Raw genomic sequence first — 26,698 nt, forward strand, 5'->3', positions numbered from 1 at the left:
TGCTGCGTTGCCGGGTGCTGGCACTGTGCCCTGGGGGTGACCGGGCCCCCCATGCGCAGCCCCGCCCGCCGCCCCTCCTGCCAGCATCCTTCGCAGGAAGGCCTTTGGGGTGCTGGCCCCGAGGCACTCCCTGTGCCCAGGGGGCCCAGGGGGCTGGCCCTGCCCTTGCTGGCCAGGCACTGGCCACGGCCGCCCAGCGTCCCTGACGCCCCCTCTGCCACTCGGCTCCCAGGGACAAACCTAGCGCTCTTCCTCTTCCTCTTCTCTCGGGCCGTGGCAGAAGCCTGCCCTGCAGCCCAGAGAACACCCCTAGGAGCCGGCCCCTCTCTGCGCCACAGCTAACGCTCACGAGCTCACGCAGCCAGCAGCACCAGGGACTTGATCTGCCTGCACACAAAGCCTTTCCCGGGGGCGCAAGCGGGCTCGTTTCAGCCGCCGCAGCCTGGACGAAAGCCCAAGTGTGTAACCAGAGCCATGGGTTGGCATGCACGGTGCCTGCCAAGAGAGCGCCACCGAAACATACCACAGCCTTTGAAAAACTGGAAAGGCAAGGGAGCTCAGGTGACGCTGGTGTGCTGGAAAGGCTGCTCCTTTTCACACCTAGAACATTGGGATCCCTGCCCAAAGCACAGCCAGGCAAGCAACGACTCTTCCAAAGTGCCAAAAGAGCCCGTTGCTGCTATCGCCCTCGCATCCCCTTTTCCCACTGAAAGCCAGCTGCGCGCTCGGCCGTCTTTAGACGGGACACAAAAGGCGCTTCAGCCACGGGCTACAGCTTTCAGAGCTCGCTGGTGACCGCTTTAACCTTCTGAGAGTGATTTGCCCACCTCCCGCAAAGTGGGAAGGTGTTCAGGGCTTCTCTAAAAGCCTGGCAAATCTCTTTTGCCTTTAGCATTTTGTGTTTTGGTCACGCTGCTGTGGGTAAGGAGTTGCCTGGACAGGTGGCCACCCGACACTAGAAGGCAACTGCCTCTCTTTAAGAGAGTCCCTACGTGCCTGCAAGACAGCTGCCAAGAAGGACTGAGGATTTGGCTTTTCACACGCCCACCTCAAACCACCTGGCAATGTCGGTGGCATGAAATTACCGAGGACGTTATTCCAAGGAACTTCTTTTTTTTTTTTGCTCTTAGTAATTAATAAAAGCAACCACGAAGAACACTCTCCTAGCACACGCTGGGCAATGAGTTTGCAAACCTGGTGCAATGAGTGCCGAAAGCTGCCAGCGTACGTGTCCTCGCTTCAAGACTCTCAACAGTTTCGCGCCAGCTCAGTGGGAAGAGACAACAGGCCCTTGCACGCGCCCAAACGTGGATCTGGTGGTGGATCAGCAGGCAGAGTGAGGCTAGGGACGAATTCCCTTGCCAGGGGTGCCCGCTGTGCCGAGGGCTTTTAGGAAGAAGACAGTCTTTAAGGAGCAAGGATCTCAAAGGACGTGGCCTTTGTAAGCTAAAAGCTATCTATTGAGCTACAAACTGGTAGCCAGTGCATTGTCAGGCCGCCACGCCTTCCTCCTTGCCAAGGGCCCCGCAAGGCAAATGCACGCTGAAGTAGCACATCCTGCCATCAGGCGCTCGAGCTGCACTGATTGCATTCCCGTCCCACCCGGGGGGGGGGCGGGGGCGGGGCGGGGGGGGGGGTGTGAGGGGGGACACGGTACGGGAATGCAATCCCATCGGGCGGGCCCCCCAATTTGAAAAGGACGTTCAGGTCCTTGAGTGCGTCCCCTGGAGGGCAGCAAAGCTGGTGAAGGGGCTGGAAGGCATGTCCTGTGAGGAGCGGCTGAGGACACGGGCTTTGTCTTGTTCGGAGAGAGAGAGAAGGAGGCTGAGGGGCGACCTCACTGCTCTCTCCAGCTTCCTTCTCAGAGGGCAAGTGGAGAGGGAGGTGCTGCTCTCTTCTGCCTGGGATGCAGTGCCAGGACGCGTGGCAACGGCTCAAAGCTGCGGCCCTCAGGGCAGCTTTGCACTTGACAGGAGGAAACCCTTCTTTACCGAGAGGCTGCTCAAACCCTGGAACAGGCCTCCTAGAGACGTGGTCGATGCCCCAGGCTGGTCAGTGTTGAAGAGGCGTTTGGACAACGCCCTTATCAACACGCTTTCACTTGTGGTCAGCCCCCAAGTGCTCAGGCAGTTGGACTCCATCATTGTTGTAGGTCCCCTCCAACACAACTCTTGCATTCCGTTGGATTCGATTGCATTTGATTCTTCTTCCTCCCTCCTTCTTTCCCTACCGGTACCTGACGAGGAAATCTTTGATGACCTTTCTTCCCAGGCCTGCACTAGCAGAAGGGATGGAATGGCTAACCACGTCTCAGCCTAGGCGCTGGCTCTGTCGCCTTGCGGGAAGGAGGCATGTACCTTCTGAGGGGGGTGAGAGCTGGGGATCACCTCGAGCTACTTTGACCACCGGAACAAATTTGCAAAAAGCATGTGGGCGCTGTGGTTTTCGAAAGTCTTCCATGTTCATCCAGTTTAGCTGGCTTTCCCGAGGACGGCAAAACCCCACATCTCGGACACCAGCGAGGCTCAAAGATCAAGGCCTCCGTCTGAAGCAGGAAGTGCTCCGCAACTACATGCGTGCAACCCTTTTGGATGTGCGCAACACCTGTTCCTTTCCTCCCTGTGGCTTTCCTTGGGTTTGTCCCCCGTACTCGGTTTTAGAGATGCCTGAGCTGTTTCCCTTGGAGAAGCATGCTAAAACAAAAGAGCCAGAGGGCAGCAGTACTCCATCAGAGCCAAGGTCCACCTGGCGCACTACTCTGGCCCCCAGGTGGCCAACCAGCGATGTCTGAGGGAGAGCACGTGAGCGGCGCAGCTCGACTTCTGCCAGGGTGCTGGGGGTGCTCCTAGGCCTCAAGGGCTGGCACCGGCCTCCCCTCGCACCCCCACCCACACCGCCTCCTGCCAAGGGCCCAGGGGACGTGCTGTCTCAGCTCAGCCTGGGGCCTTCAGGCCCTGCCCGAGCCATGCTCTAGGGGTGCCCGCCTCTGCCCCTCTCTCCTCCATGGGCCTGCATGGGCCTGGCACCTGCACTGCACAGAGCTGCTCTCCTCGATGGACCCCTCGCACCTAGGGCATAGCTGGGCATGCACAACCATGTGCATAACGTAGCGTAACTCTTGTTCTGTTCTGTTCTGTTCTGTTCTGTTCTGTTGTATTGCCTGCGCTCACCATGAGTCGAATAATGAGGAGACTGTTATTTGCCTGAAATGCCAGGCGGGGTTCAGCTCCAAAAACACTTTCAAGGACACAAATCAGAAAGGTTACACGTGGAAACAGGATTTTATGTTTCGATTTTATTTTGGCTTATGTCATCTTATGTCGTTTTATGTTACTTTATGTTATTCTTCTGTCATTTCATGTCGTTTTATGTTACTTTATGTTATTTTTCTGAATCTCTTTCCGAGCCGATGCTCACAAGCATGAACACAACGTGCACGTGTAACCAGGAGCAGGACGATGCATTCTTCAGTTTAGCTTGGAAAAACATCCCTCGCAGTCTGGCAAAGGCAAGTCACAGAGCTCCAGAACGTAGCAGCACGATTACGCACCAAGCAGTCCCTGTTTCCCGAAGAGTGACGACTTGAAGAATGAGGATCAGGACCGGCTGCACACAAAACAAGAAGGAGAAGGAGAAGGAGAAGGAGAAGGAGAAGGAGAAGGAGAAGGAGAAGGAGAAGGAGAAGGAGAAGGAGAAGGAGAAGGAGAAGGAGAAGGAGAAGGAGAAGGAGAAGGAGAAGGAGACGAAGAGGTGCGTGGTACCGCCGGGTATTTTCCAAAGTAGGACACGTGTTGATGACAAGCACACTTTTTGCCTTCCAAAACTTGCTCCGCTGTGCTTCTTGGCCGGTGATGCGTGCGCGAAAAGCAGTGTCGTGCCTGCCCCGCGCTTGTCTTGCGTGCAGGGAGAGCTGAAAAGTGGCGGCTCCTGATGGTGCAGCAAGCCTGGAGCCCTGCCAAGCACAGCCTGTTTTGCACAGGCAAGAACCCCGGGGGAAATGGAGCCAAGGGACAGCAGAGCTCGCTCCCGCTACAGACTTGCAGTGGGAAAGAGAGCCTGAGAGAGCCAGGGCACAAGTAGCGCCTTGCAGGGGCGACAGCGGCAAGCGAGAAGCTCGCCAAAATGGCCCAGAGGAGCCCTGACAAGGGGCTGTGCTCAATGCTACAGAGGACACGAAGCAACCCCCGGGGGCCACGCTGGGGGCCCACCCTGGGAGTCTACAAAGCTTCCTCCCCCCGCGTGCGGGGCACGAGGGCCACCATCGTGGAGCAGGAGCAGCAGGCACCTAGCCAGCATGGCCCAAAGCAGCCCTGGCAAGGGGCCGTGCTCAGTGCTGCGGACGAAGGCAAAAACCCCCCAGGGACACTTGCTAGCCCACCCTGGGGGGAAAAAAAGCCTTCCTCCCCCCAGCTGCAGGGCACGAGAGGCCACCTGCGTGGTGCATGAGCAGCAGGCAGTGACCTAGCCAAAACGCACCAGAGGAGCCCTGCCCTGACAAGCGGTCAGTGCTCAATGCTGCAGAGGAAGGCAAAAAACCCCCGGGGACCGGTGCCAATCTGCCCCGGGGGAAAATTCCTTCCTGACCCCAGAGCTGGCGATCGGCTATTCCCTGAGCATGTGAGCAAGACCTGCCTCCTCCTCGTCCCGCAGGCTGGTCACGCCTCCCACGAGATGCCCAGACCCTGTTCTCCCTCAACCCGGAGCCATCTCCGGGCCTTCCCGGAGTGGCCAAATGCCCCCGGCCCCATCGACCTTGGGGGCAACGATCCGTCCCGTGCCTGGCAGGACACCAGGGGCTGCTCCACAGCACTGGGACAACTTCCCTGGCAACATCCCTGCATCCCATTCCTTACGGCTGCTGCCACTGGCTCCGCAGGGGATGAGGACGGCGAGCTCTGCACTGCTCCTCAAGAAGGCATTCCCTTGCTCTGGCCACCGCTCTCCCGCTGAAAAGGGTTTCCGTCCGTCCGTCCGTCCGTCCGACCGTCGGATGAACTCTGAAGGCGGCCCTGCCGGCAGCTGGCCTTGCAGTGGAGAACCTCCAGCACCCTCGTCCAGCCCCCGGTCTTCCTCCCTCAGCGCCCCCCCCCCAAGTCATTCTGCCGCCTCCTCCAGGACTTCCTCTCGGATGTCTTCAGGCTGCCCCCCGGGCCAGCTCTGGCAGCAGGGCACGGCAGGAGACTCCCTCTTATCCTGCGCGGGGGCATTGTGACTGCTGCGTTGCCGGGTGCTGGCACTGTGCCCTGGGGGTGACCGGGCCCCCCATGCGCAGCCCCGCCCGCCGCCCCTCCTGCCAGCATCCTTCGCAGGAAGGCCTTTGGGGTGCTGGCCCCGAGGCACTCCCTGTGCCCAGGGGGCCCAGGGGGCTGGCCCTGCCCTTGCTGGCCAGGCACTGGCCACGGCCGCCCAGCGTCCCTGACGCCCCCTCTGCCACTCGGCTCCCAGGGACAAACCTAGCGCTCTTCCTCTTCCTCTTCTCTCGGGCCGTGGCAGAAGCCTGCCCTGCAGCCCAGAGAACACCCCTAGGAGCCGGCCCCTCTCTGCGCCACAGCTAACGCTCACGAGCTCACGCAGCCAGCAGCACCAGGGACTTGATCTGCCTGCACACAAAGCCTTTCCCGGGGGCGCAAGCGGGCTCGTTTCAGCCGCCGCAGCCTGGACGAAAGCCCAAGTGTGTAACCAGAGCCATGGGTTGGCATGCACGGTGCCTGCCAAGAGAGCGCCACCGAAACATACCACAGCCTTTGAAAAACTGGAAAGGCAAGGGAGCTCAGGTGACGCTGGTGTGCTGGAAAGGCTGCTCCTTTTCACACCTAGAACATTGGGATCCCTGCCCAAAGCACAGCCAGGCAAGCAACGACTCTTCCAAAGTGCCAAAAGAGCCCGTTGCTGCTATCGCCCTCGCATCCCCTTTTCCCACTGAAAGCCAGCTGCGCGCTCGGCCGTCTTTAGACGGGACACAAAAGGCGCTTCAGCCACGGGCTACAGCTTTCAGAGCTCGCTGGTGACCGCTTTAACCTTCTGAGAGTGATTTGCCCACCTCCCGCAAAGTGGGAAGGTGTTCAGGGCTTCTCTAAAAGCCTGGCAAATCTCTTTTGCCTTTAGCATTTTGTGTTTTGGTCACGCTGCTGTGGGTAAGGAGTTGCCTGGACAGGTGGCCACCCGACACTAGAAGGCAACTGCCTCTCTTTAAGAGAGTCCCTACGTGCCTGCAAGACAGCTGCCAAGAAGGACTGAGGATTTGGCTTTTCACACGCCCACCTCAAACCACCTGGCAATGTCGGTGGCATGAAATTACCGAGGACGTTATTCCAAGGAACTTCTTTTTTTTTTTTGCTCTTAGTAATTAATAAAAGCAACCACGAAGAACACTCTCCTAGCACACGCTGGGCAATGAGTTTGCAAACCTGGTGCAATGAGTGCCGAAAGCTGCCAGCGTACGTGTCCTCGCTTCAAGACTCTCAACAGTTTCGCGCCAGCTCAGTGGGAAGAGACAACAGGCCCTTGCACGCGCCCAAACGTGGATCTGGTGGTGGATCAGCAGGCAGAGTGAGGCTAGGGACGAATTCCCTTGCCAGGGGTGCCCGCTGTGCCGAGGGCTTTTAGGAAGAAGACAGTCTTTAAGGAGCAAGGATCTCAAAGGACGTGGCCTTTGTAAGCTAAAAGCTATCTATTGAGCTACAAACTGGTAGCCAGTGCATTGTCAGGCCGCCACGCCTTCCTCCTTGCCAAGGGCCCCGCAAGGCAAATGCACGCTGAAGTAGCACATCCTGCCATCAGGCGCTCGAGCTGCACTGATTGCATTCCCGTCCCACCCGGGGGGGGGGCGGGGGCGGGGCGGGGGGGGGGGTGTGAGGGGGGACACGGTACGGGAATGCAATCCCATCGGGCGGGCCCCCCAATTTGAAAAGGACGTTCAGGTCCTTGAGTGCGTCCCCTGGAGGGCACCAAAGCTGGTGAAGGGGCTGGAAGGCATGTCCTGTGAGGAGCGGCTGAGGACACGGGCTTTGTCTTGTTCGGAGAGAGAGAGAAGGAGGCTGAGGGGCGACCTCACTGCTCTCTCCAGCTTCCTTCTCAGAGGGCAAGTGGAGAGGGAGGTGCTGCTCTCTTCTGCCTGGGATGCAGTGCCAGGACGCGTGGCAACGGCTCAAAGCTGCGGCCCTCAGGGCAGCTTTGCACTTGACAGGAGGAAACCCTTCTTTACCGAGAGGCTGCTCAAACCCTGGAACAGGCCTCCTAGAGACGTGGTCGATGCCCCAGGCTGGTCAGTGTCGAAGAGGCGTTTGGACAACGCCCTTATCAACACGCTTTCACTTGTGGTCAGCCCCCAAGTGCTCAGGCAGTTGGACTCCATCATTGTTGTAGGTCCCCTCCAACACAACTCTTGCATTCCGTTGGATTCGATTGCATTTGATTCTTCTTCCTCCCTCCTTCTTTCCCTACCGGTACCTGACGAGGAAATCTTTGATGACCTTTCTTCCCAGGCCTGCACTAGCAGAAGGGATGGAATGGCTAACCACGTCTCAGCCTAGGCGCTGGCTCTGTCGCCTTGCGGGAAGGAGGCATGTACCTTCTGAGGGGGGTGAGAGCTGGGGATCACCTCGAGCTACTTTGACCACCGGAACAAATTTGCAAAAAGCATGTGGGCGCTGTGGTTTTCGAAAGTCTTCCATGTTCATCCAGTTTAGCTGGCTTTCCCGAGGACGGCAAAACCCCACATCTCGGACACCAGCGAGGCTCAAAGATCAAGGCCTCCGTCTGAAGCAGGAAGTGCTCCGCAACTACATGCGTGCAACCCTTTTGGATGTGCGCAACACCTGTTCCTTTCCTCCCTGTGGCTTTCCTTGGGTTTGTCCCCCGTACTCGGTTTTAGAGATGCCTGAGCTGTTTCCCTTGGAGAAGCATGCTAAAACAAAAGAGCCAGAGGGCAGCAGTACTCCATCAGAGCCAAGGTCCACCTGGCGCACTACTCTGGCCCCCAGGTGGCCAACCAGCGATGTCTGAGGGAGAGCACGTGAGCGGCGCAGCTCGACTTCTGCCAGGGTGCTGGGGGTGCTCCTAGGCCTCAAGGGCTGGCACCGGCCTCCCCTCGCACCCCCACCCACACCGCCTCCTGCCAAGGGCCCAGGGGACGTGCTGTCTCAGCTCAGCCTGGGGCCTTCAGGCCCTGCCCGAGCCATGCTCTAGGGGTGCCCACCTCTGCCCCTCTCTCCTCCATGGGCCTGCATGGGCCTGGCACCTGCACTGCACAGAGCTGCTCTCCTCGATGGACCCCTCGCACCTAGGGCATAGCTGGGCATGCACAACCATGTGCATAACGTAGCGTAACTCTTGTTCTGTTCTGTTCTGTTCTGTTCTGTTCTGTTCTGTTCTGTTCTGTTGTATTGCCTGCGCTCACCATGAGTCGAATAATGAGGAGACTGTTATTTGCCTGAAATGCCAGGCGGGGTTCAGCTCCAAAAACACTTTCAAGGACACAAATCAGAAAGGTTACACGTGGAAACAGGATTTTATGTTTCGATTTTATTTTGGCTTATGTCATCTTATGTCGTTTTATGTTACTTTATGTTATTCTTCTGTCATTTCATGTCGTTTTATGTTACTTTATGTTATTTTTCTGAATCTCTTTCCGAGCCGATGCTCACAAGCATGAACACAACGTGCACGTGTAACCAGGAGCAGGACGATGCATTCTTCAGTTTAGCTTGGAAAAACATCCCTCGCAGTCTGGCAAAGGCAAGTCACAGAGCTCCAGAACGTAGCAGCACGATTACGCACCAAGCAGTCCCTGTTTCCCGAAGAGTGACGACTTGAAGAATGAGGATCAGGACCGGCCGCACACAAAACAAGAAGGAGAAGGAGAAGGAGAAGGAGAAGGAGAAGGAGAAGGAGAAGGAGAAGGAGAAGGAGAAGGAGAAGGAGAAGGAGAAGGAGAAGGAGAAGGAGAAGGAGAAGGAGAAGGAGAAGGAGACGAAGAGGTGCGTGGTACCGCCGGGTATTTTCCAAAGTAGGACACGTGTTGATGACAAGCACACTTTTTGCCTTCCAAAACTTGCTCCGCTGTGCTTCTTGGCCGGTGATGCGTGCGCGAAAAGCAGTGTCGTGCCTGCCCCGCGCTTGTCTTGCGTGCAGGGAGAGCTGAAAAGTGGCGGCTCCTGATGGTGCAGCAAGCCTGGAGCCCTGCCAAGCACAGCCTGTTTTGCACAGGCAAGAACCCCGGGGGAAATGGAGCCAAGGGACAGCAGAGCTCGCTCCCGCTACAGACTTGCAGTGGGAAAGAGAGCCTGAGAGAGCCAGGGCACAAGTAGCGCCTTGCAGGGGCGACAGCGGCAAGCGAGAAGCTCGCCAAAATGGCCCAGAGGAGCCCTGACAAGGGGCTGTGCTCAATGCTACAGAGGACACGAAGCAACCCCCGGGGGCCACGCTGGGGGCCCACCCTGGGAGTCTACAAAGCTTCCTCCCCCCGCGTGCGGGGCACGAGGGCCACCATCGTGGAGCAGGAGCAGCAGGCACCTAGCCAGCATGGCCCAAAGCAGCCCTGGCAAGGGGCCGTGCTCGGTGCTGCGGACGAAGGCAAAAACCCCCCAGGGACACTTGCTAGCCCACCCTGGGGGGAAAAAAAGCCTTCCTCCCCCCAGCTGCAGGGCACGAGAGGCCACCTGCGTGGTGCATGAGCAGCAGGCAGTGACCTAGCCAAAACGCACCAGAGGAGCCCTGCCCTGACAAGCGGTCAGTGCTCAATGCTGCAGAGGAAGGCAAAAAACCCCCGGGGACCGGTGCCAATCTGCCCCGGGGGAAAATTCCTTCCTGACCCCAGAGCTGGCGATCGGCTATTCCCTGAGCATGTGAGCAAGACCTGCCTCCTCCTCGTCCCGCAGGCTGGTCACGCCTCCCACGAGATGCCCAGACCCTGTTCTCCCTCAACCCGGAGCCATCTCCGGGCCTTCCCGGAGTGGCCAAATGCCCCCGGCCCCATCGACCTTGGGGGCAACGATCCGTCCCGTGCCTGGCAGGACACCAGGGGCTGCTCCACAGCACTGGGACAACTTCCCTGGCAACATCCCTGCATCCCATTCCTTACGGCTGCTGCCACTGGCTCCGCAGGGGATGAGGACGGCGAGCTCTGCACTGCTCCTCAAGAAGGCATTCCCTTGCTCTGGCCACCGCTCTCCCGCTGAAAAGGGTTTCCGTCCGTCCGTCCGTCCGTCCGACCGTCGGATGAACTCTGAAGGTGGCCCTGCCGGCAGCTGGCCTTGCAGTGGAGAACCTCCAGCACCCTCGTCCAGCCCCCGGTCTTCCTCCCTCAGCGCCCCCCCCCCAAGTCATTCTGCCGCCTCCTCCAGGACTTCCTCTCGGATGTCTTCAGGCTGCCCCCCGGGCCAGCTCTGGCAGCAGGGCACGGCAGGAGACTCCCTCTTATCCTGCGCGGGGGCATTGTGACTGCTGCGTTGCCGGGTGCTGGCACTGTGCCCTGGGGGTGACCGGGCCCCCCATGCGCAGCCCCGCCCGCCGCCCCTCCTGCCAGCATCCTTCGCAGGAAGGCCTTTGGGGTGCTGGCCCCGAGGCACTCCCTGTGCCCAGGGGGCCCAGGGGGCTGGCCCTGCCCTTGCTGGCCAGGCACTGGCCACGGCCGCCCAGCGTCCCTGACGCCCCCTCTGCCACTCGGCTCCCAGGGACAAACCTAGCGCTCTTCCTCTTCCTCTTCTCTCGGGCCGTGGCAGAAGCCTGCCCTGCAGCCCAGAGAACACCCCTAGGAGCCGGCCCCTCTCTGCGCCACAGCTAACGCTCACGAGCTCACGCAGCCAGCAGCACCAGGGACTTGATCTGCCTGCACACAAAGCCTTTCCCGGGGGCGCAAGCGGGCTCGTTTCAGCCGCCGCAGCCTGGACGAAAGCCCAAGTGTGTAACCAGAGCCATGGGTTGGCATGCACGGTGCCTGCCAAGAGAGCGCCACCGAAACATACCACAGCCTTTGAAAAACTGGAAAGGCAAGGGAGCTCAGGTGACGCTGGTGTGCTGGAAAGGCTGCTCCTTTTCACACCTAGAACATTGGGATCCCTGCCCAAAGCACAGCCAGGCAAGCAACGACTCTTCCAAAGTGCCAAAAGAGCCCGTTGCTGCTATCGCCCTCGCATCCCCTTTTCCCACTGAAAGCCAGCTGCGCGCTCGGCCGTCTTTAGACGGGACACAAAAGGCGCTTCAGCCACGGGCTACAGCTTTCAGAGCTCGCTGGTGACCGCTTTAACCTTCTGAGAGTGATTTGCCCACCTCCCGCAAAGTGGGAAGGTGTTCAGGGCTTCTCTAAAAGCCTGGCAAATCTCTTTTGCCTTTAGCATTTTGTGTTTTGGTCACGCTGCTGTGGGTAAGGAGTTGCCTGGACAGGTGGCCACCCGACACTAGAAGGCAACTGCCTCTCTTTAAGAGAGTCCCTACGTGCCTGCAAGACAGCTGCCAAGAAGGACTGAGGATTTGGCTTTTCACACGCCCACCTCAAACCACCTGGCAATGTCGGTGGCATGAAATTACCGAGGACGTTATTCCAAGGAACTTCTTTTTTTTTTTTGCTCTTAGTAATTAATAAAAGCAACCACGAAGAACACTCTCCTAGCACACGCTGGGCAATGAGTTTGCAAACCTGGTGCAATGAGTGCCGAAAGCTGCCAGCGTACGTGTCCTCGCTTCAAGACTCTCAACGGTTTCGCGCCAGCTCAGTGGGAAGAGACAACAGGCCCTTGCACGCGCCCAAACGTGGATCTGGTGGTGGATCAGCAGGCAGAGTGAGGCTAGGGACGAATTCCCTTGCCAGGGGTGCCCGCTGTGCCGAGGGCTTTTAGGAAGAAGACAGTCTTTAAGGAGCAAGGATCTCAAAGGACGTGGCCTTTGTAAGCTAAAAGCTATCTATTGAGCTACAAACTGGTAGCCAGTGCATTGTCAGGCCGCCACGCCTTCCTCCTTGCCAAGGGCCCCGCAAGGCAAATGCACGCTGAAGTAGCACATCCTGCCATCAGGCGCTCGAGCTGCACTGATTGCATTCCCGTCCCACCCGGGGGGGGGGCGGGGGCGGGGCGGGGGGGGGGGTGTGAGGGGGGACACGGTACGGGAATGCAATCCCATCGGGCGGGCCCCCCAATTTGAAAAGGACGTTCAGGTCCTTGAGTGCGTCCCCTGGAGGGCACCAAAGCTGGTGAAGGGGCTGGAAGGCATGTCCTGTGAGGAGCGGCTGAGGACACGGGCTTTGTCTTGTTCGGAGAGAGAGAGAAGGAGGCTGAGGGGCGACCTCACTGCTCTCTCCAGCTTCCTTCTCAGAGGGCAAGTGGAGAGGGAGGTGCTGCTCTCTTCTGCCTGGGATGCAGTGCCAGGACGCGTGGCAACGGCTCAAAGCTGCGGCCCTCAGGGCAGCTTTGCACTTGACAGGAGGAAACCCTTCTTTACCGAGAGGCTGCTCAAACCCTGGAACAGGCCTCCTAGAGACGTGGTCGATGCCCCAGGCTGGTCAGTGTTGAAGAGGCGTTTGGACAACGCCCTTATCAACACGCTTTCACTTGTGGTCAGCCCCCAAGTGCTCAGGCAGTTGGACTCCATCATTGTTGTAGGTCCCCTCCAACACAACTCTTGCATTCCGTTGGATTCGATTGCATTTGATTCTTCTTCCTCCCTCCTTCTTTCCCTACCGGTACCTGACGAGGAAATCTTTGATGACCTTTCTTCCCAGGCCTGCACTAGCAGAAGGGATGGAATGGCTAACCACGTCTCAGCCTAGGCGCTGGCTCTGTCGCCTTGCGGGAAGGAGGCATGTACCTTCTGAGGGGGGTGAGAGCTGGGGATCACCTCGAGCTACTTTGACCACCGGAACAAATTTGCAAAAAGCATGTGGGCGCTGTGGTTTTCGAAAGTCTTCCATGTTCATCCAGTTTAGCTGGCTTTCCCGAGGACGGCAAAACCCCACATCTCGGACACCAGCGAGGCTCAAAGATCAAGGCCTCCGTCTGAAGCAGGAAGTGCTCCGCAACTACATGCGTGCAACCCTTTTGGATGTGCGCAACACCTGTTCCTTTCCTCCCTGTGGCTTTCCTTGGGTTTGTCCCCCGTACTCGGTTTTAGAGATGCCTGAGCTGTTTCCCTTGGAGAAGCATGCTAAAACAAAAGAGCCAGAGGGCAGCAGTACTCCATCAGAGCCAAGGTCCACCTGGCGCACTACTCTGGCCCCCAGGTGGCCAACCAGCGATGTCTGAGGGAGAGCACGTGAGCGGCGCAGCTCGACTTCTGCCAGGGTGCTGGGGGTGCTCCTAGGCCTCAAGGGCTGGCACCGGCCTCCCCTCGCACCCCCACCCACACCGCCTCCTGCCAAGGGCCCAGGGGACGTGCTGTCTCAGCTCAGCCTGGGGCCTTCAGGCCCTGCCCGAGCCATGCTCTAGGGGTGCCCACCTCTGCCCCTCTCTCCTCCATGGGCCTGCATGGGCCTGGCACCTGCACTGCACAGAGCTGCTCTCCTCGATGGACCCCTCGCACCTAGGGCATAGCTGGGCATGCACAACCATGTGCATAACGTAGCGTAACTCTTGTTCTGTTCTGTTCTGTTCTGTTCTGTTCTGTTCTGTTCTGTTGTATTGCCTGCGCTCACCATGAGTCGAATAATGAGGAGACTGTTATTTGCCTGAAATGCCAGGCGGGGTTCAGCTCCAAAAACACTTTCAAGGACACAAATCAGAAAGGTTACACGTGGAAACAGGATTTTATGTTTCGATTTTATTTTGGCTTATGTCATCTTATGTCGTTTTATGTTACTTTATGTTATTCTTCTGTCATTTCATGTCGTTTTATGTTACTTTATGTTATTTTTCTGAATCTCTTTCCGAGCCGATGCTCACAAGCATGAACACAACGTGCACGTGTAACCAGGAGCAGGACGATGCATTCTTCAGTTTAGCTTGGAAAAACATCCCTCGCAGTCTGGCAAAGGCAAGTCACAGAGCTCCAGAACGTAGCAGCACGATTACGCACCAAGCAGTCCCTGTTTCCCGAAGAGTGACGACTTGAAGAATGAGGATCAGGACCGGCCGCACACAAAACAAGAAGGAGAAGGAGAAGGAGAAGGAGAAGGAGAAGGAGAAGGAGAAGGAGAAGGAGAAGGAGAAGGAGAAGGAGAAGGAGAAGGAGAAGGAGAAGGAGAAGGAGAAGGAGAAGGAGAAGGAGAAGGAGACGAAGAGGTGCGTGGTACCGCCGGGTATTTTCCAAAGTAGGACACGTGTTGATGACAAGCACACTTTTTGCCTTCCAAAACTTGCTCCGCTGTGCTTCTTGGCCGGTGATGCGTGCGCGAAAAGCAGTGTCGTGCCTGCCCCGCGCTTGTCTTGCGTGCAGGGAGAGCTGAAAAGTGGCGGCTCCTGATGGTGCAGCAAGCCTGGAGCCCTGCCAAGCACAGCCTGTTTTGCACAGGCAAGAACCCCGGGGGAAATGGAGCCAAGGGACAGCAGAGCTCGCTCCCGCTACAGACTTGCAGTGGGAAAGAGAGCCTGAGAGAGCCAGGGCACAAGTAGCGCCTTGCAGGGGCGACAGCGGCAAGCGAGAAGCTCGCCAAAATGGCCCAGAGGAGCCCTGACAAGGGGCTGTGCTCAATGCTACAGAGGACACGAAGCAACCCCCGGGGGCCACGCTGGGGGCCCACCCTGGGAGTCTACAAAGCTTCCTCCCCCCGCGTGCGGGGCACGAGGGCCACCATCGTGGAGCAGGAGCAGCAGGCACCTAGCCAGCATGGCCCAAAGCAGCCCTGGCAAGGGGCCGTGCTCAGTGCTGCGGACGAAGGCAAAAACCCCCCAGGGACACTTGCTAGCCCACCCTGGGGGGAAAAAAAGCCTTCCTCCCCCCAGCTGCAGGGCACGAGAGGCCACCTGCGTGGTGCATGAGCAGCAGGCAGTGACCTAGCCAAAACGCACCAGAGGAGCCCTGCCCTGACAAGCGGTCAGTGCTCAATGCTGCAGAGGAAGGCAAAAAACCCCCGGGGACCGGTGCCAATCTGCCCCGGGGGAAAATTCCTTCCTGACCCCAGAGCTGGCGATCGGCTATTCCCTGAGCATGTGAGCAAGACCTGCCTCCTCCTCGTCCCGCAGGCTGGTCACGCCTCCCACGAGATGCCCAGACCCTGTTCTCCCTCAACCCGGAGCCATCTCCGGGCCTTCCCGGAGTGGCCAAATGCCCCCGGCCCCATCGACCTTGGGGGCAACGATCCGTCCCGTGCCTGGCAGGACACCAGGGGCTGCTCCACAGCACTGGGACAACTTCCCTGGCAACATCCCTGCATCCCATTCCTTACGGCTGCTGCCACTGGCTCCGCAGGGGATGAGGACGGCGAGCTCTGCACTGCTCCTCAAGAAGGCATTCCCTTGCTCTGGCCACCGCTCTCCCGCTGAAAAGGGTTTCCGTCCGTCCGTCCGTCCGTCCGACCGTCGGATGAACTCTGAAGGCGGCCCTGCCGGCAGCTGGCCTTGCAGTGGAGAACCTCCAGCACCCTCGTCCAGCCCCCGGTCTTCCTCCCTCAGCGCCCCCCCCCCAAGTCATTCTGCCGCCTCCTCCAGGACTTCCTCTCGGATGTCTTCAGGCTGCCCCCCGGGCCAGCTCTGGCAGCAGGGCACGGCAGGAGACTCCCTCTTATCCTGCGCGGGGGCATTGTGACTGCTGCGTTGCCGGGTGCTGGCACTGTGCCCTGGGGGTGACCGGGCCCCCCATGCGCAGCCCCGCCCGCCGCCCCTCCTGCCAGCATCCTTCGCAGGAAGGCCTTTGGGGTGCTGGCCCCGAGGCACTCCCTGTGCCCAGGGGGCCCAGGGGGCTGGCCCTGCCCTTGCTGGCCAGGCACTGGCCACGGCCGCCCAGCGTCCCTGACGCCCCCTCTGCCACTCGGCTCCCAGGGACAAACCTAGCGCTCTTCCTCTTCCTCTTCTCTCGGGCCGTGGCAGAAGCCTGCCCTGCAGCCCAGAGAACACCCCTAGGAGCCGGCCCCTCTCTGCGCCACAGCTAACGCTCACGAGCTCACGCAGCCAGCAGCACCAGGGACTTGATCTGCCTGCACACAAAGCCTTTCCCGGGGGCGCAAGCGGGCTCGTTTCAGCCGCCGCAGCCTGGACGAAAGCCCAAGTGTGTAACCAGAGCCATGGGTTGGCATGCACGGTGCCTGCCAAGAGAGCGCCACCGAAACATACCACAGCCTTTGAAAAACTGGAAAGGCAAGGGAGCTCAGGTGACGCTGGTGTGCTGGAAAGGCTGCTCCTTTTCACACCTAGAACATTGGGATCCCTGCCCAAAGCACAGCCAGGCAAGCAACGACTCTTCCAAAGTGCCAAAAGAGCCCGTTGCTGCTATCGCCCTCGCATCCCCTTTTCCCACTGAAAGCCAGCTGCGCGCTCGGCCGTCTTTAGACGGGACACAAAAGGCGCTTCAGCCACGGGCTACAGCTTTCAGAGCTCGCTGGTGACCGCTTTAACCTTCTGAGAGTGATTTGCCCACCTCCCGCAAAGTGGGAAGGTGTTCAGGGCTTCTCTAAAAGCCTGGCAAATCTCTTTTGCCTTTAGCATTTTGTGTTTTGGTCACGCTGCTGTGGGTAAGGAGTTGCCTGGACAGGTGGCCACCCGACACTAGAAGGCAACTGCCTCTCTTTAAGAGAGTCCCTACGTGCCTGCAAGACAGCTGCCAAGAAGGACTGAGGATTTGGCTTTTCACACGCCCACCTCAAACCACCTGGCAATGTCGGTGGCATGAAATTACCGAGGACGTTATTCCAAGGAACTTCTTTTTTTTTTTTGCTCTTAGTAATTAATAAAAGCAACCACGAAGAACACTCTCCTAGCACACGCTGGGCAATGAGTTTGCAAACCTGGTGCAATGAGTGCCGAAAGCTGCCAGCGTACGTGTCCTCGCTTCAAGACTCTCAACGGTTTCGCGCCAGCTCAGTGGGAAGAGACAACAGGCCCTTGCACGCGCCCAAACGTGGATCTGGTGGTGGATCAGCAGGCAGAGTGAGGCTAGGGACGAATTCCCTTGCCAGGGGTGCCCGCTGTGCCGAGGGCTTTTAGGAAGAAGACAGTCTTTAAGGAGCAAGGATCTCAAAGGACGTGGCCTTTGTAAGCTAAAAGCTATCTATTGAGCTACAAACTGGTAGCCAGTGCATTGTCAGGCCGCCACGCCTTCCTCCTTGCCAAGGGCCCCGCAAGGCAAATGCACGCTGAAGTAGCACATCCTGCCATCAGGCGCTCGAGCTGCACTGATTGCATTCCCGTCCCACCCGGGGGGGGGGCGGGGGCGGGGCGGGGGGGGGGGTGTGAGGGGGGACACGGTACGGGAATGCAATCCCATCGGGCGGGCCCCCCAATTTGAAAAGGACGTTCAGGTCCTTGAGTGCGTCCCCTGGAGGGCACCAAAGCTGGTGAAGGGGCTGGAAGGCATGTCCTGTGAGGAGCGGCTGAGGACACGGGCTTTGTCTTGTTCGGAGAGAGAGAGAAGGAGGCTGAGGGGCGACCTCACTGCTCTCTCCAGCTTCCTTCTCAGAGGGCAAGTGGAGAGGGAGGTGCTGCTCTCTTCTGCCTGGGATGCAGTGCCAGGACGCGTGGCAACGGCTCAAAGCTGCGGCCCTCAGGGCAGCTTTGCACTTGACAGGAGGAAACCCTTCTTTACCGAGAGGCTGCTCAAACCCTGGAACAGGCCTCCTAGAGACGTGGTCGATGCCCCAGGCTGGTCAGTGTTGAAGAGGCGTTTGGACAACGCCCTTATCAACACGCTTTCACTTGTGGTCAGCCCCCAAGTGCTCAGGCAGTTGGACTCCATCATTGTTGTAGGTCCCCTCCAACACAACTCTTGCATTCCGTTGGATTCGATTGCATTTGATTCTTCTTCCTCCCTCCTTCTTTCCCTACCGGTACCTGACGAGGAAATCTTTGATGACCTTTCTTCCCAGGCCTGCACTAGCAGAAGGGATGGAATGGCTAACCACGTCTCAGCCTAGGCGCTGGCTCTGTCGCCTTGCGGGAAGGAGGCATGTACCTTCTGAGGGGGGTGAGAGCTGGGGATCACCTCGAGCTACTTTGACCACCGGAACAAATTTGCAAAAAGCATGTGGGCGCTGTGGTTTTCGAAAGTCTTCCATGTTCATCCAGTTTAGCTGGCTTTCCCGAGGACGGCAAAACCCCACATCTCGGACACCAGCGAGGCTCAAAGATCAAGGCCTCCGTCTGAAGCAGGAAGTGCTCCGCAACTACATGCGTGCAACCCTTTTGGATGTGCGCAACACCTGTTCCTTTCCTCCCTGTGGCTTTCCTTGGGTTTGTCCCCCGTACTCGGTTTTAGAGATGCCTGAGCTGTTTCCCTTGGAGAAGCATGCTAAAACAAAAGAGCCAGAGGGCAGCAGTACTCCATCAGAGCCAAGGTCCACCTGGCGCACTACTCTGGCCCCCAGGTGGCCAACCAGCGATGTCTGAGGGAGAGCACGTGAGCGGCGCAGCTCGACTTCTGCCAGGGTGCTGGGGGTGCTCCTAGGCCTCAAGGGCTGGCACCGGCCTCCCCTCGCACCCCCACCCACACCGCCTCCTGCCAAGGGCCCAGGGGACGTGCTGTCTCAGCTCAGCCTGGGGCCTTCAGGCCCTGCCCGAGCCATGCTCTAGGGGTGCCCGCCTCTGCCCCTCTCTCCTCCATGGGCCTGCATGGGCCTGGCACCTGCACTGCACAGAGCTGCTCTCCTCGATGGACCCCTCGCACCTAGGGCATAGCTGGGCATGCACAACCATGTGCATAACGTAGCGTAACTCTTGTTCTGTTCTGTTCTGTTCTGTTCTGTTCTGTTCTGTTGTATTGCCTGCGCTCACCATGAGTCGAATAATGAGGAGACTGTTATTTGCCTGAAATGCCAGGCGGGGTTCAGCTCCAAAAACACTTTCAAGGACACAAATCAGAAAGGTTACACGTGGAAACAGGATTTTATGTTTCGATTTTATTTTGGCTTATGTCATCTTATGTCGTTTTATGTTACTTTATGTTATTCTTCTGTCATTTCATGTCGTTTTATGTTACTTTATGTTATTTTTCTGAATCTCTTTCCGAGCCGATGCTCACAAGCATGAACACAACGTGCACGTGTAACCAGGAGCAGGACGATGCATTCTTCAGTTTAGCTTGGAAAAACATCCCTCGCAGTCTGGCAAAGGCAAGTCACAGAGCTCCAGAACGTAGCAGCACGATTACGCACCAAGCAGTCCCTGTTTCCCGAAGAGTGACGACTTGAAGAATGAGGATCAGGACCGGCTGCACACAAAACAAGAAGGAGAAGGAGAAGGAGAAGGAGAAGGAGAAGGAGAAGGAGAAGGAGAAGGAGAAGGAGAAGGAGAAGGAGAAGGAGAAGGAGAAGGAGAAGGAGAAGGAGAAGGAGACGAAGAGGTGCGTGGTACCGCCGGGTATTTTCCAAAGTAGGACACATGTTGATGACAAGCACACTTTTTGCCTTCCAAAACTTGCTCCGCTGTGCTTCTTGGCCGGTGATGCGTGCGCGAAAAGCAGTGTCGTGCCTGCCCCGCGCTTGTCTTGCGTGCAGGGAGAGCTGAAAAGTGGCGGCTCCTGATGGTGCAGCAAGCCTGGAGCCCTGCCAAGCACAGCCTGTTTTGCACAGGCAAGAACCCCGGGGGAAATGGAGCCAAGGGACAGCAGAGCTCGCTCCCGCTACAGACTTGCAGTGGGAAAGAGAGCCTGAGAGAGCCAGGGCACAAGTAGCGCCTTGCAGGGGCGACAGCGGCAAGCGAGAAGCTCGCCAAAATGGCCCAGAGGAGCCCTGACAAGGGGCTGTGCTCAATGCTACAGAGGACACGAAGCAACCCCCGGGGGCCACGCTGGGGGCCCACCCTGGGAGTCTACAAAGCTTCCTCCCCCCGCGTGCGGGGCACGAGGGCCACCATCGTGGAGCAGGAGCAGCAGGCACCTAGCCAGCATGGCCCAAAGCAGCCCTGGCAAGGGGCCGTGCTCGGTGCTGCGGACGAAGGCAAAAACCCCCCAGGGACACTTGCTAGCCCACCCTGGGGGGAAAAAAAGCCTTCCTCCCCCCAGCTGCAGGGCACGAGAGGCCACCTGCGTGGTGCATGAGCAGCAGGCAGTGACCTAGCCAAAACGCACCAGAGGAGCCCTGCCCTGACAAGCGGTCAGTGCTCAATGCTGCAGAGGAAGGCAAAAAACCCCCGGGGACCGGTGCCAATCTGCCCCGGGGGAAAATTCCTTCCTGACCCCAGAGCTGGCGATCGGCTATTCCCTGAGCATGTGAGCAAGACCTGCCTCCTCCTCGTCCCGCAGGCTGGTCACGCCTCCCACGAGATGCCCAGACCCTGTTCTCCCTCAACCCGGAGCCATCTCCGGGCCTTCCCGGAGTGGCCAAATGCCCCCGGCCCCATCGACCTTGGGGGCAACGATCCGTCCCGTGCCTGGCAGGACACCAGGGGCTGCTCCACAGCACTGGGACAACTTCCCTGGCAACATCCCTGCATCCCATTCCTTACGGCTGCTGCCACTGGCTCCGCAGGGGATGAGGACGGCGAGCTCTGCACTGCTCCTCAAGAAGGCATTCCCTTGCTCTGGCCACCGCTCTCCCGCTGAAAAGGGTTTCCGTCCGTCCGTCCGTCCGTCCGACCGTCGGATGAACTCTGAAGGTGGCCCTGCCGGCAGCTGGCCTTGCAGTGGAGAACCTCCAGCACCCTCGTCCAGCCCCCGGTCTTCCTCCCTCAGCGCCCCCCCCCCAAGTCATTCTGCCGCCTCCTCCAGGACTTCCTCTCGGATGTCTTCAGGCTGCCCCCCGGGCCAGCTCTGGCAGCAGGGCACGGCAGGAGACTCCCTCTTATCCTGCGCGGGGGCATTGTGACTGCTGCGTTGCCGGGTGCTGGCACTGTGCCCTGGGGGTGACCGGGCCCCCCATGCGCAGCCCCGCCCGCCGCCCCTCCTGCCAGCATCCTTCGCAGGAAGGCCTTTGGGGTGCTGGCCCCGAGGCACTCCCTGTGCCCAGGGGGCCCAGGGGGCTGGCCCTGCCCTTGCTGGCCAGGCACTGGCCACGGCCGCCCAGCGTCCCTGACGCCCCCTCTGCCACTCGGCTCCCAGGGACAAACCTAGCGCTCTTCCTCTTCCTCTTCTCTCGGGCCGTGGCAGAAGCCTGCCCTGCAGCCCAGAGAACACCCCTAGGAGCCGGCCCCTCTCTGCGCCACAGCTAACGCTCACGAGCTCACGCAGCCAGCAGCACCAGGGACTTGATCTGCCTGCACACAAAGCCTTTCCCGGGGGCGCAAGCGGGCTCGTTTCAGCCGCCGCAGCCTGGACGAAAGCCCAAGTGTGTAACCAGAGCCATGGGTTGGCATGCACGGTGCCTGCCAAGAGAGCGCCACCGAAACATACCACAGCCTTTGAAAAACTGGAAAGGCAAGGGAGCTCAGGTGACGCTGGTGTGCTGGAAAGGCTGCTCCTTTTCACACCTAGAACATTGGGATCCCTGCCCAAAGCACAGCCAGGCAAGCAACGACTCTTCCAAAGTGCCAAAAGAGCCCGTTGCTGCTATCGCCCTCGCATCCCCTTTTCCCACTGAAAGCCAGCTGCGCGCTCGGCCGTCTTTAGACGGGACACAAAAGGCGCTTCAGCCACGGGCTACAGCTTTCAGAGCTCGCTGGTGACCGCTTTAACCTTCTGAGAGTGATTTGCCCACCTCCCGCAAAGTGGGAAGGTGTTCAGGGCTTCTCTAAAAGCCTGGCAAATCTCTTTTGCCTTTAGCATTTTGTGTTTTGGTCACGCTGCTGTGGGTAAGGAGTTGCCTGGACAGGTGGCCACCCGACACTAGAAGGCAACTGCCTCTCTTTAAGAGAGTCCCTACGTGCCTGCAAGACAGCTGCCAAGAAGGACTGAGGATTTGGCTTTTCACACGCCCACCTCAAACCACCTGGCAATGTCGGTGGCATGAAATTACCGAGGACGTTATTCCAAGGAACTTCTTTTTTTTTTTTGCTCTTAGTAATTAATAAAAGCAACCACGAAGAACACTCTCCTAGCACACGCTGGGCAATGAGTTTGCAAACCTGGTGCAATGAGTGCCGAAAGCTGCCAGCGTACGTGTCCTCGCTTCAAGACTCTCAACGGTTTCGCGCCAGCTCAGTGGGAAGAGACAACAGGCCCTTGCACGCGCCCAAACGTGGATCTGGTGGTGGATCAGCAGGCAGAGTGAGGCTAGGGACGAATTCCCTTGCCAGGGGTGCCCGCTGTGCCGAGGGCTTTTAGGAAGAAGACAGTCTTTAAGGAGCAAGGATCTCAAAGGACGTGGCCTTTGTAAGCTAAAAGCTATCTATTGAGCTACAAACTGGTAGCCAGTGCATTGTCAGGCCGCCACGCCTTCCTCCTTGCCAAGGGCCCCGCAAGGCAAATGCACGCTGAAGTAGCACATCCTGCCATCAGGCGCTCGAGCTGCACTGATTGCATTCCCGTCCCACCCGGGGGGGGGGCGGGGGCGGGGCGGGGGGGGGGTGTGAGGGGGGACACGGTACGGGAATGCAATCCCATCGGGCGGGCCCCCCAATTTGAAAAGGACGTTCAGGTCCTTGAGTGCGTCCCCTGGAGGGCACCAAAGCTGGTGAAGGGGCTGGAAGGCATGTCCTGTGAGGAGCGGCTGAGGACACGGGCTTTGTCTTGTTCGGAGAGAGAGAGAAGGAGGCTGAGGGGCGACCTCACTGCTCTCTCCAGCTTCCTTCTCAGAGGGCAAGTGGAGAGGGAGGTGCTGCTCTCTTCTGCCTGGGATGCAGTGCCAGGACGCGTGGCAACGGCTCAAAGCTGCGGCCCTCAGGGCAGCTTTGCACTTGACAGGAGGAAACCCTTCTTTACCGAGAGGCTGCTCAAACCCTGGAACAGGCCTCCTAGAGACGTGGTCGATGCCCCAGGCTGGTCAGTGTTGAAGAGGCGTTTGGACAACGCCCTTATCAACACGCTTTCACTTGTGGTCAGCCCCCAAGTGCTCAGGCAGTTGGACTCCATCATTGTTGTAGGTCCCCTCCAACACAACTCTTGCATTCCGTTGGATTCGATTGCATTTGATTCTTCTTCCTCCCTCCTTCTTTCCCTACCGGTACCTGACGAGGAAATCTTTGATGACCTTTCTTCCCAGGCCTGCACTAGCAGAAGGGATGGAATGGCTAACCACGTCTCAGCCTAGGCGCTGGCTCTGTCGCCTTGCGGGAAGGAGGCATGTACCTTCTGAGGGGGGTGAGAGCTGGGGATCACCTCGAGCTACTTTGACCACCGGAACAAATTTGCAAAAAGCATGTGGGCGCTGTGGTTTTCGAAAGTCTTCCATGTTCATCCAGTTTAGCTGGCTTTCCCGAGGACGGCAAAACCCCACATCTCGGACACCAGCGAGGCTCAAAGATCAAGGCCTCCGTCTGAAGCAGGAAGTGCTCCGCAACTACATGCGTGCAACCCTTTTGGATGTGCGCAACACCTGTTCCTTTCCTCCCTGTGGCTTTCCTTGGGTTTGTCCCCCGTACTCGGTTTTAGAGATGCCTGAGCTGTTTCCCTTGGAGAAGCATGCTAAAACAAAAGAGCCAGAGGGCAGCAGTACTCCATCAGAGCCAAGGTCCACCTGGCGCACTACTCTGGCCCCCAGGTGGCCAACCAGCGATGTCTGAGGGAGAGCACGTGAGCGGCGCAGCTCGACTTCTGCCAGGGTGCTGGGGGTGCTCCTAGGCCTCAAGGGCTGGCACCGGCCTCCCCTCGCACCCCCACCCACACCGCCTCCTGCCAAGGGCCCAGGGGACGTGCTGTCTCAGCTCAGCCTGGGGCCTTCAGGCCCTGCCCGAGCCATGCTCTAGGGGTGCCCGCCTCTGCCCCTCTCTCCTCCATGGGCCTGCATGGGCCTGGCACCTGCACTGCACAGAGCTGCTCTCCTCGATGGACCCCTCGCACCTAGGGCATAGCTGGGCATGCACAACCATGTGCATAACGTAGCGTAACTCTTGTTCTGTTCTGTTCTGTTCTGTTCTGTTCTGTTCTGTTCTGTTGTATTGCCTGCGCTCACCATGAGTCGAATAATGAGGAGACTGTTATTTGCCTGAAATGCCAGGCGGGGTTCAGCTCCAAAAACACTTTCAAGGACACAAATCAGAAAGGTTACACGTGGAAACAGGATTTTATGTTTCGATTTTATTTTGGCTTATGTCATCTTATGTCGTTTTATGTTACTTTATGTTATTCTTCTGTCATTTCATGTCGTTTTATGTTACTTTATGTTATTTTTCTGAATCTCTTTCCGAGCCGATGCTCACAAGCATGAACACAACGTGCACGTGTAACCAGGAGCAGGACGATGCATTCTTCAGTTTAGCTTGGAAAAACATCCCTCGCAGTCTGGCAAAGGCAAGTCACAGAGCTCCAGAACGTAGCAGCACGATTACGCACCAAGCAGTCCCTGTTTCCCGAAGAGTGACGACTTGAAGAATGAGGATCAGGACCGGCTGCACACAAAACAAGAAGGAGAAGGAGAAGGAGAAGGAGAAGGAGAAGGAGAAGGAGAAGGAGAAGGAGAAGGAGAAGGAGAAGGAGAAGGAGAAGGAGAAGGAGAAGGAGAAGGAGAAGGAGACGAAGAGGTGCGTGGTACCGCCGGGTATTTTCCAAAGTAGGACACGTGTTGATGACAAGCACACTTTTTGCCTTCCAAAACTTGCTCCGCTGTGCTTCTTGGCCGGTGATGCGTGCGCGAAAAGCAGTGTCGTGCCTGCCCCGCGCTTGTCTTGCGTGCAGGGAGAGCTGAAAAGTGGCGGCTCCTGATGGTGCAGCAAGCCTGGAGCCCTGCCAAGCACAGCCTGTTTTGCACAGGCAAGAACCCCGGGGGAAATGGAGCCAAGGGACAGCAGAGCTCGCTCCCGCTACAGACTTGCAGTGGGAAAGAGAGCCTGAGAGAGCCAGGGCACAAGTAGCGCCTTGCAGGGGCGACAGCGGCAAGCGAGAAGCTCGCCAAAATGGCCCAGAGGAGCCCTGACAAGGGGCTGTGCTCAATGCTACAGAGGACACGAAGCAACCCCCGGGGGCCACGCTGGGGGCCCACCCTGGGAGTCTACAAAGCTTCCTCCCCCCGCGTGCGGGGCACGAGGGCCACCATCGTGGAGCAGGAGCAGCAGGCACCTAGCCAGCATGGCCCAAAGCAGCCCTGGCAAGGGGCCGTGCTCGGTGCTGCGGACGAAGGCAAAAACCCCCCAGGGACACTTGCTAGCCCACCCTGGGGGGAAAAAAAGCCTTCCTCCCCCCAGCTGCAGGGCACGAGAGGCCACCTGCGTGGTGCATGAGCAGCAGGCAGTGACCTAGCCAAAACGCACCAGAGGAGCCCTGCCCTGACAAGCGGTCAGTGCTCAATGCTGCAGAGGAAGGCAAAAAACCCCCGGGGACCGGTGCCAATCTGCCCCGGGGGAAAATTCCTTCCTGACCCCAGAGCTGGCGATCGGCTATTCCCTGAGCATGTGAGCAAGACCTGCCTCCTCCTCGTCCCGCAGGCTGGTCACGCCTCCCACGAGATGCCCAGACCCTGTTCTCCCTCAACCCGGAGCCATCTCCGGGCCTTCCCGGAGTGGCCAAATGCCCCCGGCCCCATCGACCTTGGGGGCAACGATCCGTCCCGTGCCTGGCAGGACACCAGGGGCTGCTCCACAGCACTGGGACAACTTCCCTGGCAACATCCCTGCATCCCATTCCTTACGGCTGCTGCCACTGGCTCCGCAGGGGATGAGGACGGCGAGCTCTGCACTGCTCCTCAAGAAGGCATTCCCTTGCTCTGGCCACCGCTCTCCCGCTGAAAAGGGTTTCCGTCCGTCCGTCCGTCCGTCCGACCGTCGGATGAACTCTGAAGGTGGCCCTGCCGGCAGCTGGCCTTGCAGTGGAGAACCTCCAGCACCCTCGTCCAGCCCCCGGTCTTCCTCCCTCAGCGCCCCCCCCCCAAGTCATTCTGCCGCCTCCTCCAGGACTTCCTCTCGGATGTCTTCAGGCTGCCCCCCGGGCCAGCTCTGGCAGCAGGGCACGGCAGGAGACTCCCTCTTATCCTGCGCGGGGGCATTGTGACTGCTGCGTTGCCGGGTGCTGGCACTGTGCCCTGGGGGTGACCGGGCCCCCCATGCGCAGCCCCGCCCGCCGCCCCTCCTGCCAGCATCCTTCGCAGGAAGGCCTTTGGGGTGCTGGCCCCGAGGCACTCCCTGTGCCCAGGGGGCCCAGGGGGCTGGCCCTGCCCTTGCTGGCCAGGCACTGGCCACGGCCGCCCAGCGTCCCTGACGCCCCCTCTGCCACTCGGCTCCCAGGGACAAACCTAGCGCTCTTCCTCTTCCTCTTCTCTCGGGCCGTGGCAGAAGCCTGCCCTGCAGCCCAGAGAACACCCCTAGGAGCCGGCCCCTCTCTGCGCCACAGCTAACGCTCACGAGCTCACGCAGCCAGCAGCACCAGGGACTTGATCTGCCTGCACACAAAGCCTTTCCCGGGGGCGCAAGCGGGCTCGTTTCAGCCGCCGCAGCCTGGACGAAAGCCCAAGTGTGTAACCAGAGCCATGGGTTGGCATGCACGGTGCCTGCCAAGAGAGCGCCACCGAAACATACCACAGCCTTTGAAAAACTGGAAAGGCAAGGGAGCTCAGGTGACGCTGGTGTGCTGGAAAGGCTGCTCCTTTTCACACCTAGAACATTGG

This window comes from Pelecanus crispus, chromosome 2, assembly GCF_030463565.1.
Source record: "Pelecanus crispus isolate bPelCri1 chromosome 2, bPelCri1.pri, whole genome shotgun sequence".
NCBI classification, from domain to species: domain Eukaryota; kingdom Metazoa; phylum Chordata; class Aves; order Pelecaniformes; family Pelecanidae; genus Pelecanus; species Pelecanus crispus.